Source organism: Triticum aestivum, chromosome 3B, assembly GCF_018294505.1.
Source record: "Triticum aestivum cultivar Chinese Spring chromosome 3B, IWGSC CS RefSeq v2.1, whole genome shotgun sequence".
In the NCBI taxonomy this organism is placed as follows: domain Eukaryota; kingdom Viridiplantae; phylum Streptophyta; class Magnoliopsida; order Poales; family Poaceae; genus Triticum; species Triticum aestivum.
In genome coordinates this window covers 509,507,350-509,524,921 of record NC_057801.1, presented here as the reverse complement: position 1 = coordinate 509,524,921, position 17,572 = coordinate 509,507,350, and the positions used below count along the sequence as shown (strand labels likewise).

Here is a 17,572-nt window from a genome sequence, read left to right as displayed (position 1 = left end):
ACATAAAGGGGCCTCGATCATGACAACTACTCGGCAGCGGAACAACGTCGTAGCGGGACTCCATAGCACAGGGACACCTATGTGGACACGGTATAGACTCGGACATCACTCCTTCCCAATGAGACTTTCCTGAAATCTAGCATGACACGCTAGGTTAGTACATTGAATTTACTTGCAAGCTCACAATAAGCATAAACATAATGGCAGACAGTATCATGATATTTAACCATTTAATCAACAATGCAACCATATATCCAACATGCTGTGACTATGCTCAATTGGTACTCGTTCCACGGACTTGCTTACCGGACGTGATCATTTCCAGACCACAAACATGATAATCTCTAAAACACACTTGTGATCCTTACGGCGACAACAACCCGACCAACTCATGGCCTGTGATCCTTACGGCGATCACAATCCGACCAACTCATTGTCCAACTCAACACGATGGCCTCACTGCCATCCTCAGGACAAACTTAGTGTGAAAATTTGATTAAGTGTTGACCCATGGTGTACCCTACTTTTGAGCGTGTCCATAACCATGGACACGGCTATCGATAGATTAAAACACTCTGCAGAGGTTAGTACACTGTACCCACACTACGGAACCCATGGCCTCGCACTCCCATTCGGGTGGACCAACGGCATTCCGACGAAACCATTTCATTGTCATGAGACTCTCCCGACCATTCCGACTCAGTCCCCATCGGGCTAGTCCTGGGTGGCCCCGTGTCTACCTCTAGACACCTCGACTACCGTCGTGGCCACGATCCACTCTGGGACCGGTACAAAAAATTAACTTAACAACAGGCTCACAAGGTTATGCTTGCCTAACGGGCCAAGGTACAGCACGCCCATAACCTTCCCTAAATGGAGGCACCGACGAGAGGCACGACAATGAAACGCATTAAGGCCGTCCCATACCGGCAAATGTGGTTGCACTGGGAAAGACTCGTTTCAGTAGCACCATGACTCGGTCAACAACATATTCAAGTTGAGTTATTAATCAGGTTCAACTTAATGTGAAAGTTACCGGTGTCATAATGCCATACTATGCATCACTTAACACATGCACCACATAACCATGCAAATAACTGAATCAACCACGCTCCCACGGAGCCATCATCAACTCATGCTACTACTCTGGTTAAGATCACACCTCACTTAAACCAGAATCATTTCTAGCAATATCATCATTTTTCATCATGCAAAGATTATAATTAAACTAATTATTAAACTCCATGACCACATCCTTTATTCATTACTTGTAACTAAGTTCTTCTTAGCTTACCAACAAGATTCACTTCAAACATTCTGTAATACAAGTATTTTAACATGACAAGCATATAACAGAATATACTCATTATATAACTAATTTTAAATGCATAAATATTCATAAGTTCAAGTAGGAAAATCACAAATATTGAAGTGGCACTATGAAAATGTTACTGTGGCTTGCCTTAGTGCTGATGAGGTTCAGAAAGCTCCTAGTGATCCTCAAGACAAGCTGGCTCTTTTGAAAATATTCAAAACCACAAACAGAAAACATCAAGAAACCTTCTGAAAATTACCAGAAAATCGAGACACCAAGGAAAAATCCCATCTTTTGGGTGCTGTTAGATTTTTGGACAAAGAACACAATGCAAAGAGAATCAATGCATTTGGACTTATAGATAAAAAGTTATGGCCATTTGAAGTTTATTAGATTTTAAATGAATTTGAAATAAATAATAAACAAACAGGAGGGGTGACGTCGAAGGCGTAAACACCCGGGGCGCCACCACTCATAACACTTCGCGCGCGTAATGAGTGGCTGACTAGCGGGCCCCGCTAGTCAGGCCAGAGGGAGGGAAGAGGGAAACAGAGGGAGGCGGCGCTTTGCCAGAGCACACGTCGGCGATGAGGCTTCTTGGAGTCAAACGAGAGGGGAAGATCGACAGAGGAGATGTTTGCGCACCTGCCCGTACCCATAGCATAGCTAGAGGTGACCGGACGGCGTCGGAATCGACCTCTCCAATGGAGGCAGAGGGCGGAGGTTGCCGGAGACGAAGACGATGGCGGCTTGGGGCGACTCCATGGGCTCCAGCGGGGTGGGTTGGCTTCAAGGAGGAGAGGCGGAGGCTCTAAAGGGTTGCCTTGGCTTGGGAGGGGTCGGAGCTGCGGGAACAATCCGGAGGGGATCGCCGGCGACCTCGGCTTCGGGACAGCAGCCCGCGGCCTGCCCGGCCGGGCTGCGGCTTCTACTGGCTCGAGGAGGAAGTGGGAGTGGCTGCGGGTGCTCCAAGAGGCTGGGGGTGGCTTCTTTTATAGGCGGGCAGCGAGGAGGGTTCGGGCTCCGCCAGAGGACACCTGTCCATGGCGCCCGGCAACGAACAGCGCCAGAGAGAGAGGGAGAAGACGACGGAGGTCACACAGGAACTGTGCGCGGGTGCGGACGAGCACAGGAGGGAGGGGGAAAAGCGACGAACACAGTGCGCCTCGCACTGTGCCATTGGCCGGAACGTGCCCGTGCTCGCTGCGAGGGGGAGTTATGGAGGTGGACACGAGGATGGTGGCGAGGGGTGGCAAGCTTTGGCCGGCTGGGCAGCAAGCACGCGCTCAATAGAGCGCTGGCGGCATGCAGAGCGCGCGTATTGCATGCCAGCATGCTCGGACGAACGCGGTCACCGCGTGAACCGTGACATCAGGCCACCCTAAGCACTAACAAAGATGTCTGGCATGTAGTCCTTAGTAAACTGAGGTGTTACCATGGTTTGACTAGGATCCAGGTGCCGTAGAAATGAATTTGTGCTGCTGACAAGTTACTGGACAGTAACTTTGGAGAGTTATTGTGGTCAAACCACTGGGAGTCAAGGGCTGAGCTTTGGGGTTTTACTTACACTTACTAAGGTAAATAGGCACATGAAAAACCAGCTACATTGGAGCTAGTAAAAAGGTAGTTGCTGTAGAAACTACCCTTTCTATCCAGAATAGACTTTGTTTTCTGTAGCCAAAATATTCCAAAGAGTGGTGAAATATTTTTGCTCAGAAAGGTGCCATAGGGTCCAAAGAATAATTGGGATTTTTCTCAGGATTTTTGGGGCAAGAAAAATTAGGGTTGCTTTGGAGCTCAAAGGGCTAGCTAGGGTTTTGGAGGTCAAAATCAATATTTTTCATTTAAGAAAAATATTCCAAACAATATTTTTGTGTAGGACCTGGTCTGAAATGATGGCTTTGAGGAGGAGAGGGAACACTTGGGTGAAAATCAATGGGTACCCAAGTGGTTAAGTCCAAATGAAATGATTCAAAACTCCAAATTCAAAACCAACTCAACTGAAAATCAAACAAAGAAGAGAGGGCAAAAGCCAGGCTGTCACACAGGACCACAACACTGCTAGGCTAGCTATTTAGGGTTAGCCGAATCGATCTTGAGGTAGATCAACTCATGTAACCTCTATACCCTCGAATATAATCAAGTAGGGGTAGGGTTTTACCTCCATTGAGAGAGCCTGAACCTGGGTAAACACCATGACCTTTGTCCATTGTTACCATTAATCCTCAGACGTACAGCTTGGGGCCCCCTACACAAGATCTGCTGGTTTTGGCACCGACATTGGTGCTTTCATTGAGAGTTCCGCTGTATCATCGACAGAAGGATCGATGACTCACCCCTTCATCAATAATGATGCTGCATCCAAGGAAAATTTTCTCCCTGGGCAGGTTGTTGTGCTTCGTGCCAACTCGATCGGCCACCTCGAGTAGGTTGATACTTATGCCCCCGGCCACCAGATCAGGTTTGGGAACCTGAACTACGTTGCTGACATCCGAGGAGACCTAGTATTCGACGGGTGCACGACCTCGGCCACCACTCTATGTCCCTACCGGGAAGACTCTTCGAATCCCGTGTCAGATCCCGTCCAGGGGTCGACATCAACACTCGCCTTGGCCTTAGATCCGGGGCAGGGCTTATCGTCCAAAGACGGGAGCATGAGCCCCGCCGGACTTCTTACCCTTGTGGGACTCCCGATCGAAGACCCAGATGCAATCTTAGACCTGGCTCTGGGAAATCATCTCGAACAGCTAAGGTCTGCACCAAACGGGTCCGATCAGGCGCCCCATGCCGAACTCCGCCCAGCAGATCCACAGTTTCCAGTCCCACTTCCGCTCTTAGACAAAGCATTGGGTTTGATGCAGTCTCTTGCCATCACGGAGGCCTTACCTCCGAACAATACCTAGCTTGGAATGGGGGCTGAGAGCGGGGAATTTTATGCCCCACCCACCACCCACTTAATAGCCACTATCAAGGACTAAACCGACATGTTGGACTATGCATCCAAAGACATCGATGGCATGGACGACGATGTCGACACCGAACCAAGCCAAGTCCCACCCGTCACGGAGTGTTGGACGGCCACCTCAACCTATGATGTGTACATGGTGGACACTATGAAGAACGACGAGGATAACCCGATCCCAGATGAGGACAAACCCGTCGATAAACCACCAAAGCACCGACGTCAGCAGCGCTGCTCACGATCGCGTCGGGTGAAGGATAGTAATTCAGGCACAGGAGACAATGAGACTCCGGATGGTGCAGAAGATCCCGAATACCCTATCGAGCCCACATCCGAACATGACGAGCGGGAAGAGAGTGAATATAGCCCCGAACGCGCCGACAACGAAGATGAGGAGGACAACAACTATATGCCAGAATCCGAAGAGGAGGTTAGCCTCAGTGACGAAGACTTCATCATCCCAGAGGAACCCCTCGACCAAGAACGCTCTAAGCGAAAGCTCATTTCTACAGCCCGGAGCCTGAAGAAGAAGTAGCAGCAACTCAAAGCTGAGCAGGACACGCTGAATGAAAGGTGGACTAAGGTCCTGGCCACCGAAGAATACAGCCAAGAGCGATCTGTCAAAAGTTACCCTAGGCGCAAGCTGCTACCTCAATTCGATGATGAAGTCCTTGAACCAATACCGTCGAAATACAATCAGGCAGATCAACCAGACTGACCACTGCGTGGACGGGACAAAGCGGCATATCAATCCGAACACCAGCCCGCACCTCCTCGCCGAAGAGGCAGGGAGACAACAACGGCGGGATACACTATGACTTACAACATGACCTAGACAATAAAACTGATCAGACTAGATCAATCTACGGATCAAGGGTCCGTGCCCCGGCGCGAGACAATGGCTGTGAAGCCCGGCGTGATGACCGTTACTATGTTCGGGATCAGAACCGAACTCAAATGTCAGCCGATCTCCACCATGACATGGCGCGATATAGAGGGGCTGCACACCCCTTATGCTTCACCGATGAGGTCATGGAACATCAATTTATGGAAGCGTTTAAACCAGTAAACATCGAATAGTACGATGGAATGACGGATCCGGCCGTCTGGATTGAAGATTTTCTTCTCTACATTCATATGGCTCAAGGAGACGATCTCCATGCCATTAAATATCTTCCTCTAAAGCTGAAAGGACCAGCATGACACTGGCTAAATAGCCTCCTAGAAAACTCCATTGGAACCTGGGAAAACTTGGAAGATGCTTTTATGGCTAACTTTCAGGGCACCTATGTCCGGCCACCGGATGCTGACGACTTCAGTCACATAATTCAGCATCCAGGCGAATCAGCTCGCAAGCTTTTGAAGCGGTTCTTAACTAAAAAGAACCAGGTCCGGACGCTGAAGCCTTAGCAGCCTTTAGGCACAGCGTCCGTGACAAATGGCTCACCCGACACCTTGGGCAGGAAAAGCCAAAGAACATGGCAGCCTTAACGACACTCATGACCCGCTTCTGTGCGGGCAAAGACAGCTGGTAGGCTCATATAAGCAATAGCTCCGGCGACCCCGGCACCTCCGAAGTGCGGGACAGCAATGGTAAACCTCGTCGCAATAAAAACAAACATCGGAATAACAACAACACGACGCATATGATACAACAGTCAATGCCGGATTTAGCGGTCCTAAGTCCGGTCAGCGGAAGAAACCTTTCAAAGAAAACAAAGACGGGCCATCCATCTTAGATAAAATCCTTGAGAGGCCCTGTCAGATTCATGGCACACCCGATAAGTCTGCAAATCATACCAATAGGAACTGTTGGGTTTTCAAACAAACCGGTAAGTTAAATACAACACAAGGGAAAAGGGCCTCCAAGCAAAGACGATGACCAAACACCGGGGGTCAGAAGCGGTTTCTCCCCGAGGTGAAGACAGTGAACATGATATATGTCACTCATATCCCCAAAATGGGGCGCAAATGCGCACTACGGGACGTCTATGTCGTAGAGCCTGCTGCTCCCAAGTTTAACCCATGGTCAGCCTGTCCGATCACCTTTGATCGCAGGGACCACGCAACCAGTATCTATCATGCGGGTTCGGCCGCTGAGGGAGTCCTGGATTAACGGGTCCTCGGACAGCCGGCCTATATGTATATGCCGGACTGTTGGGCTATGAAGATACAAGGTAGAAGACTTCGTCTCGTGTCTAGATGGGACTCTCCTTTGCGTGGAAGGCAAGCTTGGCGATTCGGATATGAAGATTCCTTTCTCTGTAACCGACTCTGTGTAACCCTAGCCCCCTCTGGTGTCTATAAACCGGAGGGTTTAGTCCGTAGGACAAGAACAATCATAACCATAGGCTAGCTTCTAGGGTTTAGCCTCTACGATCTCGTGGTAGATCAACTCTTGTAATACTCATATCATCAAGATCAATCAAGCAGGAAGTAGGGTATTACCTCCATCGAGAGGGCCTGAACCTGGGTAAACATTATGTCCCCCGCCTCCTGTTACCATTAGCCTTAGACGCACAGTTCAGGACCCCCTACCCGAGATCCGCCAGTTTTGACACCGACATTGGTGCTTTCATTGAGAGTTCCACTGTTTCGCTCTCATAAGGCTTGATGTCTACTTCAATCATCTACAACAACACCGTCCAGGGTGAAGTTTTTCTCCCAGGACAGATCTCTGATTCGGCAGCTTCGCACTGCGGGCCAACTCACTTGGCCATCTGGAGAAGATCAACAGCTACCCCCCTAGCCATCAGGTCAGGCTTGGAAGCTTGAACTACACCACCGACATCCGCGGAGACTTGATGTTCAACGAATTCGATCCCATGACAGCCGTGCCATGCCGCCACGATGAATATGACCTAAATATGTCATGAGATGGTGTGTAGGAAATAGCGCTAGTAATCGCTCTGGCCCTAGATCCAGAGCAGAGTGCGCCATCCAAGGACGGGAAGCTCAACCTCGCCATGGAGGCCGCAGACTCAGCGGTGCTAGAGCCAAACACAGATCTAACCTCCAACGAGGCCCGTGTCATCGGAACCTCGGACTCGTCTCTGACCATAGGCTCCGAAGCGCGTGTATCTGCACCCATCGAATCTGATCGGGCGCCGATCTTAGAGTTCTGCTCCACGGACATCTTCCAACACTCACCCCTAGGCGACGTGTTAAACTCATTAAAGTCTCTCTCGTTGTCAGGAGATTCTTGGCTGAACTATGTCCGGCTCGGGTGGGAAGCGGACAACGAAGAACTTCGTTACCCACCCACCACCCACTTGATAGCCACTGTCGATGATTTGACCAACATGCTTGATTTCGACTCCGAAGACATCGACGGTATGGACAACGATGCTGGAGAAGAACAGGAACCACCGCCCACAGGGCGCTAGACAGCCACCTCCTCATACAACATCTACATGGTGGATACACCAAAAGAAGACAATGGCAATGACAAAAAGGACCCAGTTGAGGATAAAACTCCTGGAAAGCAGCTGAATCGCCGACGTCAGCGGCGCCGCTCCAAACCACACCATGGTAAAAATAGCGATACCGGCACAAGAGGGAATAACACCCCGGACGACGCCGAAGACAATGAAGAAACCGCAGACCCAGCAATAGAGAAGGATGAGCAAGGTGATGGCAAACACAGTCCGGGGCACCTGTCCGATCACAGCGATGCCGAATACTCCAATTATCAACCTGTCTCTTAAGAGGAGAACAGTCTGGATGACGATGCATTCATCATCCTGGAAAAACAATTGGAACAAGAACACCTCCCCCAGAGACTTATCGCCACTACAAGGAGCTTGAAGAAGCAGAAGCAACGGCTTAAAGCCGCACAGGATACGCTCAATGATAAATGGAACGAAGTGCTCGACACTGAGGAAAAATACGGCGGTAATCACCAAAAAAAGAGCTACCCCAAATGCAAATTTCTGCCCGAATTTGACGATGATGCTATTGCGCCCGTACCGCCGAACAACAATACGGCCGATCAACCAGGCCGACAACCTCGTAGTAGAGACAGAGCAGCTAACAACACCGCACACAAAATCGCACCCCCTCCCCATAAAGGAAAGGGGGTCATAACCTAGAACCGGAAGCACGATTTACGATAAGACCTAGACAAAAAGGCTGGTAGAACCAGGTCCATTTATGGATCCAGGGAACGCGTTCCCATACAGGATTAGGGCCTTCAAACCAAACATGCAGGTAACTTACCAGTTCGGAACCAACACCAAACACTGCAACCGTTGGGCCCATGCCGTGACACAGCCAAATACAGGGGTGCTTCTCACCCCTTGTGCTTCACCGATGAGGTGCCGGATCATGAATTTCCAGAAGGGTTTAAAACCGTGAATATCGAGGCATACAACAGAGCGACAGACCCTGCAGTCTAGATAGAAGACTTTATTCTTCACATCCACATGGCTTGCGGAGACGATCTCCACGCCATCAAATACCTACCCCTCAAGCTAAAAGGGCCAGCTCGACACTTCCTGAAAAGCCTCCCCAAAAATTCCATTGGAAGCTGGAAGAACTTTAGGATGCTTTCAGGGCCAATTTCCAAGGGACCTATGTCCGACCTCTGGATGCAGACGATCTAAGTCACATAACCCAACACCCGGAGAGTCAGCCCATAAGCTTTGGAACCGATTTCTCACTAAGAAGTACCAAATTGTCGACTATCCGGACGCTGAAGCCTTAGCAGCTTTCAAACACAGTGTCCGGGACGAATGGCTAGCCAGACACTAGGCCAGGAAAAGCCAAAGACAATGGCGGCCTTAACTACACTCATACCCTCTTTTGCGCGGGAGAGGACAACTGGTTGGCCCGTAGCAGCACCAGCAATCCCGGCACGTCCAAAGTCAGGGATGGCAATGGAAAGCCACGATGCAATAAAAACAAATGTCAGAACAACGGAGAAAGCCCAGACAATACAGCAGTAAACGCTGGATTCAGGGGCTCCAGACCCGGTCAACGGAAAAAGTCATTTAAAGGCAGCAGAGATGGTCCATCTAGCCTAGATAAAATTCTAGAAAGGTCCTGCCAGATTGATGGCACCCCCGACAAACCAGCCAATCATACCAACAGAGAATGTTGGGTCTTCAAGCAGGCCGGCAAGCTCAACGCTGAACACAAAGGGAAGGGACCGCAAAGCGAAGACGAGGATGAATCTCGTCAGCCAAATACGGGGGGACAGAAGAAATTTCCACCGGAGGTCAAAATAGTGAACATGATTTATGTCACTCATATCCCAAAGAGGGAACGCAAACACGCACTCCGAGACTTGTATGCCATAGAGCTTGTCGCCCCCAAATTCAATCCATGGTCGGCCTGTCCGATCATCTTCGATCGCAGGGATCATCCAGCTAGTATCCGTCACGGGGCCTCGGCTGCCTTAGTGCTCGACCAAGTAACTGACGGATACCACCTCACCCGAGTCCTCATGGATGGTGGCAGTAGTCTCAATCTGATATATCAGGACACTGTCCGTAAGATGGGGATAGACCCATCAAGAATCAAGCAAAGGAACACTACCTTTAAAGGAGTAATACCAGGCGTAGAGGCTTGCTGCACGAGCACCCTAACATTGGACGTCATCTTCGGCTCTCCCGATAACTTTCAAAGCGAAGAGCTAATCTTTGACATTGCTCCATTCCGAAGTGGCTATCAGGCACTACTCGGACGAACAACATTTGCCTGTTTCAATGCAGTCCCGCACTACGCTTATCTTAAGTTCAAGATGCCTAGACCGCGTGGCATTATCACGGTGAGCGGAAATACAGAGCGTTCTCTTCATACAGAAGAATATGCGGCAGCTCTAGTAGGCGAAGAACGAAGCGGCCTTTTTAAGCCGAACAGCTCATCAGTCCTCAAGACCACGGACACAGCCAAACGTGTTTGGCGCACACCTACGTGTAAAAGCTCAGATAAACCTGAGCTTGTTTAGCAGCCCAGCCCCCATAGATTGCCCCATAAGAAGACTATACATGTTTTCCCATATACATAAATATACACTCAAAATTCCTTGGGTAGCGCTGGGGGCACCCTGCATATAAGAAGTCTATAGTTCGGCTTGACCCTGTTCGGACTCAAGAAGCTACAGTTCATGATTCATCATAACCAACAAACTATACACACGGCTGTACCAGATTCTTTCACCTGGTTCTTTCTTTTTTACAGATAGGCCATCATGATATACCCTTCAAGGACACTGCACAATGGAGACAAAGGCGCAGACGTGAAGTAGGGCCCCGTTTCAAGGTTTCCATTTAGATTAAGACCCTATGTAAACCTTTTTTTTCTTATTATTATCTATTGTTGTTTCATACCCTCCTGGCATATAAAACTCCCAGGAAAGATATCGGCAGAGCTTGCGAACTTACGATTCGCCGTACTAAAATGGATGTTATAGAAGCAGCCACAGTGTGCTTTGAGAACTATATTCTCACAATAGGCGCTCTCCTCACACTGGGTCATAGCACGTGCCTTGAATTCAGGGTTCATTACCGGAGGCTGTACCTAGCCCGGTTTATATTGAAAAGTCCGAATACCTTCGGGAGTGTTCGGCGTCGCGAGTTTTGGCCTTATATGCATCAGCTCCGAATCATGTCTTGGGTCAATAGTTGGGTCTGCCCGGCTCCTGTGCTTGCTACATTATATTCCGTTCTATTGGCTAAGGCGGCCAAGAGAGAACTACTGCGATTGTGCCCTGGTTTATCCGGACGAGCACCTCAGTAGAGAAAGCCGAAAACTGACTGTCATGATAAGGCGAGAGCTGGTCAAGCACTTGATGACTCAGTGGAATCTTCATGATTCCTCCGCATTAACAAAGGACCGGTTTCCTAGTCATGTATGTAAATGCACCGTATTCGGATAAACGCAGACATACCAGGGGCTATATAGTAGCCCCACCGTCAAACTCCTATGGCTAACTGAAAGTGTTAAAGCTCTATAGTTCGTTTCCTAGTTTGCCACGCTAACACCTCCTTAACGGACCAAGACGTTGGGTCAAGTGTGATCAAGTGCTTTTCCGAACACCCCCGCGTTATACATGAGGGGGTTGAAGCCGATGACTGCAAACTTTCAGGTTATATACATATATACATAAACGGCCAGACAGGAGGCACTAAAATACTTTACTGGCAAAAGTATAAACACAGCCTTCATTATCATAAGCATTATTTTTACAATTCGGATACATGTTACTCGAACATAATATCCTTCAAGCACTGACCCTCTATCAAGCGGGCACTGCTACGTCTTGAGCTTGCGTTGGTTTTCCTTGAAGAGGAAAGGGTGATGCAGCAAAGTAGCGTAAGTATTTCCCTCAGTTTTTGAGAACCAAGGTATCAATCCAGTAGGAGGCTCCTCAAAAGTCCCACGAACCTACACAAGCAAACAAAGAACTCGCAACCAACGCAATAAAGGGGTTGTCAATCCCTTCACGGTCACTTGCGGAAGTGAGATCTGATAGAGATAGTATGATAAGATAAATATATTTTTGGTATTTTATAATATAGATGCAAAAGGTAAAGATGCAAATAAAAGTAGATTGAAAGAAAATATGATAAAGGATAGACCCGGGGGCCACACTACTAGAAACAGGGAAGTTGCCATCAGCTAGCTCTTTGCCATCTGCCAGCTGATGGCAAAGAATGTCTTTGCCATCTGCTTATAAAAAACAGATCGCAAAGAACTGGCAGACGGCAAAGAACATGGTTGCCATCAGCCAATTCTTTGCCATCTGCTAGTGGATGGCAAATAATCTTTGCCATCTGCCAGCAGATGGCAAGGAGGTTGGCAAATACTGTGGCCGTCAAGAGTGTACCGTCGTACCAGCCCCACCTCTTTGCCATCTGCCAGCAGACGGCAAAGGTTCTTTGCCATCTGCTGGCAGATGGCAAAGAGATGGGGTTATTTTTTCCAGGTAAAAAGAACTGTGGGGTTATCCCCTCCCTCTCTCCCCACCCATCCAGGTAAAAGAAACGACGTTCTGATCTCCTCATCCACGCACCAAACAGCCCCCGTCGATGGCGCTCGGCCCTGTCGCTCCCCCGCCCTGTCGCCGGTCGCGTCACTCCGCCGCCCCGTTGCAGGCCCTCCCCCGCCACCCTGTCACCGGCCCCGTCGCTCCCCCGCCCTGTCGCCGGCCACGTCGCTCTCCCGCCCCGTCGTCGGCCCTCCCCCGCCCCGTCGCCGGCCCTCCCCCTCGTCCACGGCTCGCCCCGTCGAGGTCCAGGTCCGCGATAGATCCGCCTACGCCGGCGTCTTCCACACCGCCTCCCTCGATGCCGGATACGGTGTGTGCCCCCCTCTCCTCCCTCTCTACCGTAGATTTCCTTTGGTCTGGTTTGGGGTTGGCGTCGGGCCCTGGGATCACGCGAATGGCGCTCAGGCCATGATCCGACTGCTGGGTGGAGATGGTGGATGCCGCGTGCCTAGTGCCTAGTGACACGACCTGGTTCATCTCTGTTTTTTTCTGGGAGAATGGGTTGTGATCCGCTTGTTTGTCGACAGGCCCTGGTCGCCGGATGCCGCTTTTTGTTAGTATTTCTTGCTGGGGCTGCAGCCGAGGGAGATGCATAGTGGACGGCGGCAGAGCGGTTCGGCAGAAGCGTGGTCGGAGGCGGGGTGGTGGTGTGATGGCTGGGCGGCGCGTGCATGTGTTGCTGTGTTGGGGCTGTGGTGGCTTGTGTGTGGTCTCTGCTAGGCAATGAGAGATTTAAAGTGAGATGATTAAGAGGTCCGGCACCTTGAGCTCGCATCCGGCCGTCCCGTGCCGCTAGATCCCTCTGGGTAGCGGCTTCCAGTTGCCTGGCACCGCCCGCTCCTCGACCTCACGCCCGTTCAGGGGCGCCTCGTGTCGTCGGGTGTTGAGAGCTGCAAGTACCTTAAATATGTCACCACAACCCTTCTCTGTTTCATCCTCATACTACATCATCATACGTCGCCGTTGACTTCCTGCCGAACCCCCGGTTGGCAGGAAATGACTGAACTCGTGATGCTCTTTCTTCCAGCGATTTCATTTGCAGGTCTGCTCTTCGCTCTTACTATTTCCAGTATTTTTTTTGTATATCAGTTATATATTGGAGGCAGTTGTGTGCTATCTATGGACCATATGGTACTGCTCGGAACAACCTGATTGCGTTGCTCCAAGTGCAATTGAAATTTGAACACACCACATTGCTCGACTGCATTTTATAAGAAAGAAGTTAGCAGAACCATTGACTGATTTCATTGGAGGAATGAGGTACAGTGGTTATATGTATGGTAATTAAATCAAGTTTTTTTACCTATGCTTCCAACCTGTAGGTGAATTTGTGTCTATGCTCCGTGGCGTCGATCTGTAAATCTTCCGATGCTATTTTGTGCCATATGGGCAAACACTAAGTTCTGAGGAAGAGATGTCATATGTGTACCATATGGACAAACACTCTACATTCTAAAGGACGGGCAGAACGTGCATCCCTGGGTATGTTTATTTATTTACCATTCATTTTGTTAAACATATTTAATTGCACTTGAAATGTTGTTGTCTTGAATAGTACAAGTTCTGGAATGAAAGGAAATTTCAGTACTCCATAGGTTTGGTGATCAATTGTCGTTCTTTTTAATGACGGTAGACATTGTTGGACAGGGAAATTCCCCCCTTTGTCATGTTTTCATGTCAGGTACTATTAAAAATAAATTATACTACCATGTTCTATTTTTATATCTATTACACTGTACTGTCCTTGTGGTTATAATCACAAATGATAATCTACATAATCCACCATTTGAAACGATTAATAGCTCTTGCTAGAAAAGAGGATGAACATAAAAATACCTTTTTGCAGTTTAGACCCGTTTGCAAGGCTCCTTATGTATACATTACCGATGCAGTACTGTTTATTATCCGTGATTTTTTATTACTATTATTATTCTCTTTTAGTGAGGAGCTTGATAGGAAGAGATCTCAAGCGCGATCTCAAGCGCATGCACTATACGAGGCTTCAGGAGGAAGGATTCTATGCTGTTCTATTATCTCCCCTTCTAGAACAGTTTTAGCATGGTCCCTCTGTAGTTCTTTCTGTATATGTACCTTGCATAGGGTATAGTTCATGGTGATAATTCCATTATATTTTTATCAATACACCACATCAATCTTATAACTAGCTAGAAGAAATGGCCTACCTCATGCTCCCATTTGAGTCTTGTGTGCAAGCTCATATTATGAAATGATATAAGCATGCTTGATTCAAGGAAGTTGCTGGTCTGATGTCACGTTATACAACTTGTCCTCTACATTCCTGAAGTACTAAAAAAATGGAAAATAATGCATTTCCTTCTAATTCATATTTTTATTTTTGATTGTACTAAAAAATGGAAAATAATGCATTCCTGAAGTATATGAGATTATCATATATTTCATAGAACGATCGCCCTGGTCGCTGTTTTATTCCTCTGTGTTGTATCGGACCATCGTTGGTCGATCAATTGGGGCAAACAATCATGATTTTCACCTATCATTTTTTGTAACTGCAGATTGTCTTACTTAACCTAGCAACAAAGAGAGGAGGTTGCAAAGAAGCACGAAGGGGAATACATGTCTACATTTTTCCTGACTGAGGTAATCCGTTGATCTTATCATGTTAGTTTTCTTATATGTTACCACTCCCTTGTGTAGATAAGTATTTTGCTTCAGGTATCAAGGAAATTAAATTTCCTGGAGGAAGTGCTTTCTTCAATATCAGATTGCTATGAAGGTTAGAGGTTAGAGGTTAGTTTAGAGGTTAGTTTCCTGGATGATATGCTCCACACATTTTGAGAGCTTAGAGGTTAGTTTCTAGCAGAGTTAGTGACGGAACTGAAAACTGTTTCAGTGGAGGTTGAGGATAAATCTTATGCTGCCAGATGTTTAGAATTTGTGATAAGAACCAAAATATCAAGGTTCAAAAAGTGGATGCTTCGAGTATGATAGATCCTATGTTTCTGTGTTAATCTATTTCAAATATCTTTAATCAGAGTCAAAGCATGACATGTTATGTCTTGGATCATGAGTGAAGTCCAATGTTGACATACATTTAGTGTTTGCTGATGGTTCTAGGTAGAACTAAATTAGACTAATTAATAAACATGCTGAGTTTTGAATGTTGAATTCGAGTTATAGAAGCATCCATAGACATGATACTGAGCTCTTTACAATCAGCTCATATTCTGGTGATTGTAGCAAGAAAGTCAGTTTGTAGGTGGAGCTGCGGCCACCATTGATGATGGCTTCCATCTGGCGTGTACAGGAAAATTGTATAGTGCACGAGTGCTTGGCTTTCGATTTTTATGGGCTTTTCGCCAAAGATTCTTTTGTGTTATATGCCAAAGATGGAACTGTCTTATCAGAAGGTTGATTTTTTTGTCTTTCAGAGTGTACAAAACAGTTTCTAACCTGAACTATTTTGATTTGGGAAACATGCTCTTGGTGTACAAGTTTAAAATGTAAGTATGCATACTCACAGTCGATTAGTCTACTATTTGGTCCTTAGAAAAACGGAAGATAGAACAATTGATAAAAGTGTTAGCTGGAACTCTGTTGCCTTGATGATTATCATCGTTCTCAATTATCGTCATTTTCATTTCAGTGAGGCGGCTCACTTTCTGTCCAGTGGAATGCCACCGCTGGATCCCTTGTTCTACATAAGAAAACAATAATTCAATTATGTCGGTGATAAACAATTAACACCTCCAACTATCCAAGCCAAGCACCTTCAACTGTCCAACTTGCTAAATGGAACACTCGGCCACTAGATGTGATCGACTACTTTTCCATCGCTACAAAGTCGTAGACATACAGAATGTACAATAGATTCTAAAAAGCTAAGAAAAAGCAACTGTCAGTCTCAAACCAACCAACTGAACTTTAATTCTTTGAACAAGGATGTCCAAGTAGTAATTTAACCTGGCATTGCCCGAGTAGTAATTCAGCCCGGGGGTGGATAATCTAGCTCAGATATGGTGCGTGTGGACTTGCTATTTGAGATAGATATTGGACGAGTCCCCTAGCAACTTCAGTTACCTCTGCTCATTTTGACCGATGGTGAAGGCAATGGTAGAGCTAGACTGGCCTAGAGATGTCCTGCCACCTTTGTTTTCTTCTGAATTTTCAGTTGTAGATTTTTTTAATGCCCTTTGCATTCCAATCTCAAATCTGTTGCATGTTGGATTATGGCTAACAATATTCCTGCAAGAGGGCGGAAATGTGAATCCTAGGACTGAAGAATGGCGCAGCGAAGCGCGCGTTAGATTCTAGTGTTATATGGTGCACACACAAATGCAAGATCCGAATTAGCTACACATATGGTTTCTTATCTTGCTTATGGAATCTTGTCGGCTAATATGATTTCAGAATCATGTTTATCAAAGTGGTTATTATCCAAACTTCGCTTGGGTACTCTGTGTTGTCAATCAACACCTTTAATCCTTCTCTGTTTGTGACTCTTGATAATGCTACATATAATTGCCCATGGAAGAAGACTTGCTTAGTTAGCTTAAAAATGACCTATTTAACCTAGTATAGCTCTAAAATGACCAATACTTAGCATATTTTCCTCCAAAATGACTTAATATGCTTAGCTAACTCTAAAATGACATAATATGCTTAAGAAATGACATATTTTAGCTCCTAAATGACTCCACATGCTTAGCTAGCTCCAAAATGACATAATAACCTTACTTAGCTCTAGAATGACCTTAGCATGTTTTACACCAAAATGACTTAGTATGCTTAGCTAGCTCAAAAATGACATAATAACCATACTTAGCTCCAAAATGACCTATTTTACAGATATAAGTTGCATCATAATAATCATCACATTTTAGTTGCATCATAATAATCTTCTTCTTCTAGTCTTCTTCTTCTAACTTTCTTCTTTCCCATTTTACAGATTTGCTTAAGATCACAGAAGCTTGGGTTGATGGAGTGCTTGTATTTAGTTTTTGTTTTGACCTTGTGAAACTTTCTACCTATGGATAAAACTGTGTAATATTGATGAAACTATGTATATGTACGGATGAAACTTGCTACTATTGGTAACATGTGTTGGATATATATGTGTTCATGACTATTGGTAATATGTGTTGAATATGCTATATTGGTCATATAAATATTTTGTGTTTGATTTTCTGTGAAAATGAACTGATATAAGAAAAAACAAAATTAAATGGGGCAATATAGTCACTCTGCCATCTGCTGCCAGATGGCAAAGAGCTTTGCCATTAGCTGGCAGATGGCAAAGAGGCCACGTGTCATCTACATGTAA

The 17,572-nt window shown here is 46.8% G+C and overlaps 1 long non-coding RNA gene across 3 annotated transcripts; it reads left to right on the top strand.

Annotated features, from left to right (window-relative positions):
* Positions 1 to 12,265: 12,265 nt before the first annotated feature.
* LOC123070629 (uncharacterized) lies at positions 12,266 to 16,921 on the top strand. 3 transcript variants are annotated; one of them, XR_006433865.1, is made up of 5 exons: positions 12,266 to 12,580; positions 12,798 to 13,312; positions 13,593 to 13,752; positions 14,805 to 14,889; positions 14,965 to 16,921. It is a non-coding gene; the product is annotated as an uncharacterized lncRNA (long non-coding RNA). The 3 variants fall into 3 exon arrangements; XR_006433866.1 differs by having other exon boundaries at positions 14,805 to 16,921; XR_006433867.1 differs by lacking the exon at positions 12,798 to 13,312 and having other exon boundaries at positions 14,805 to 16,921.
* The last annotated feature ends 651 nt before the right edge of the window (positions 16,922 to 17,572 follow it).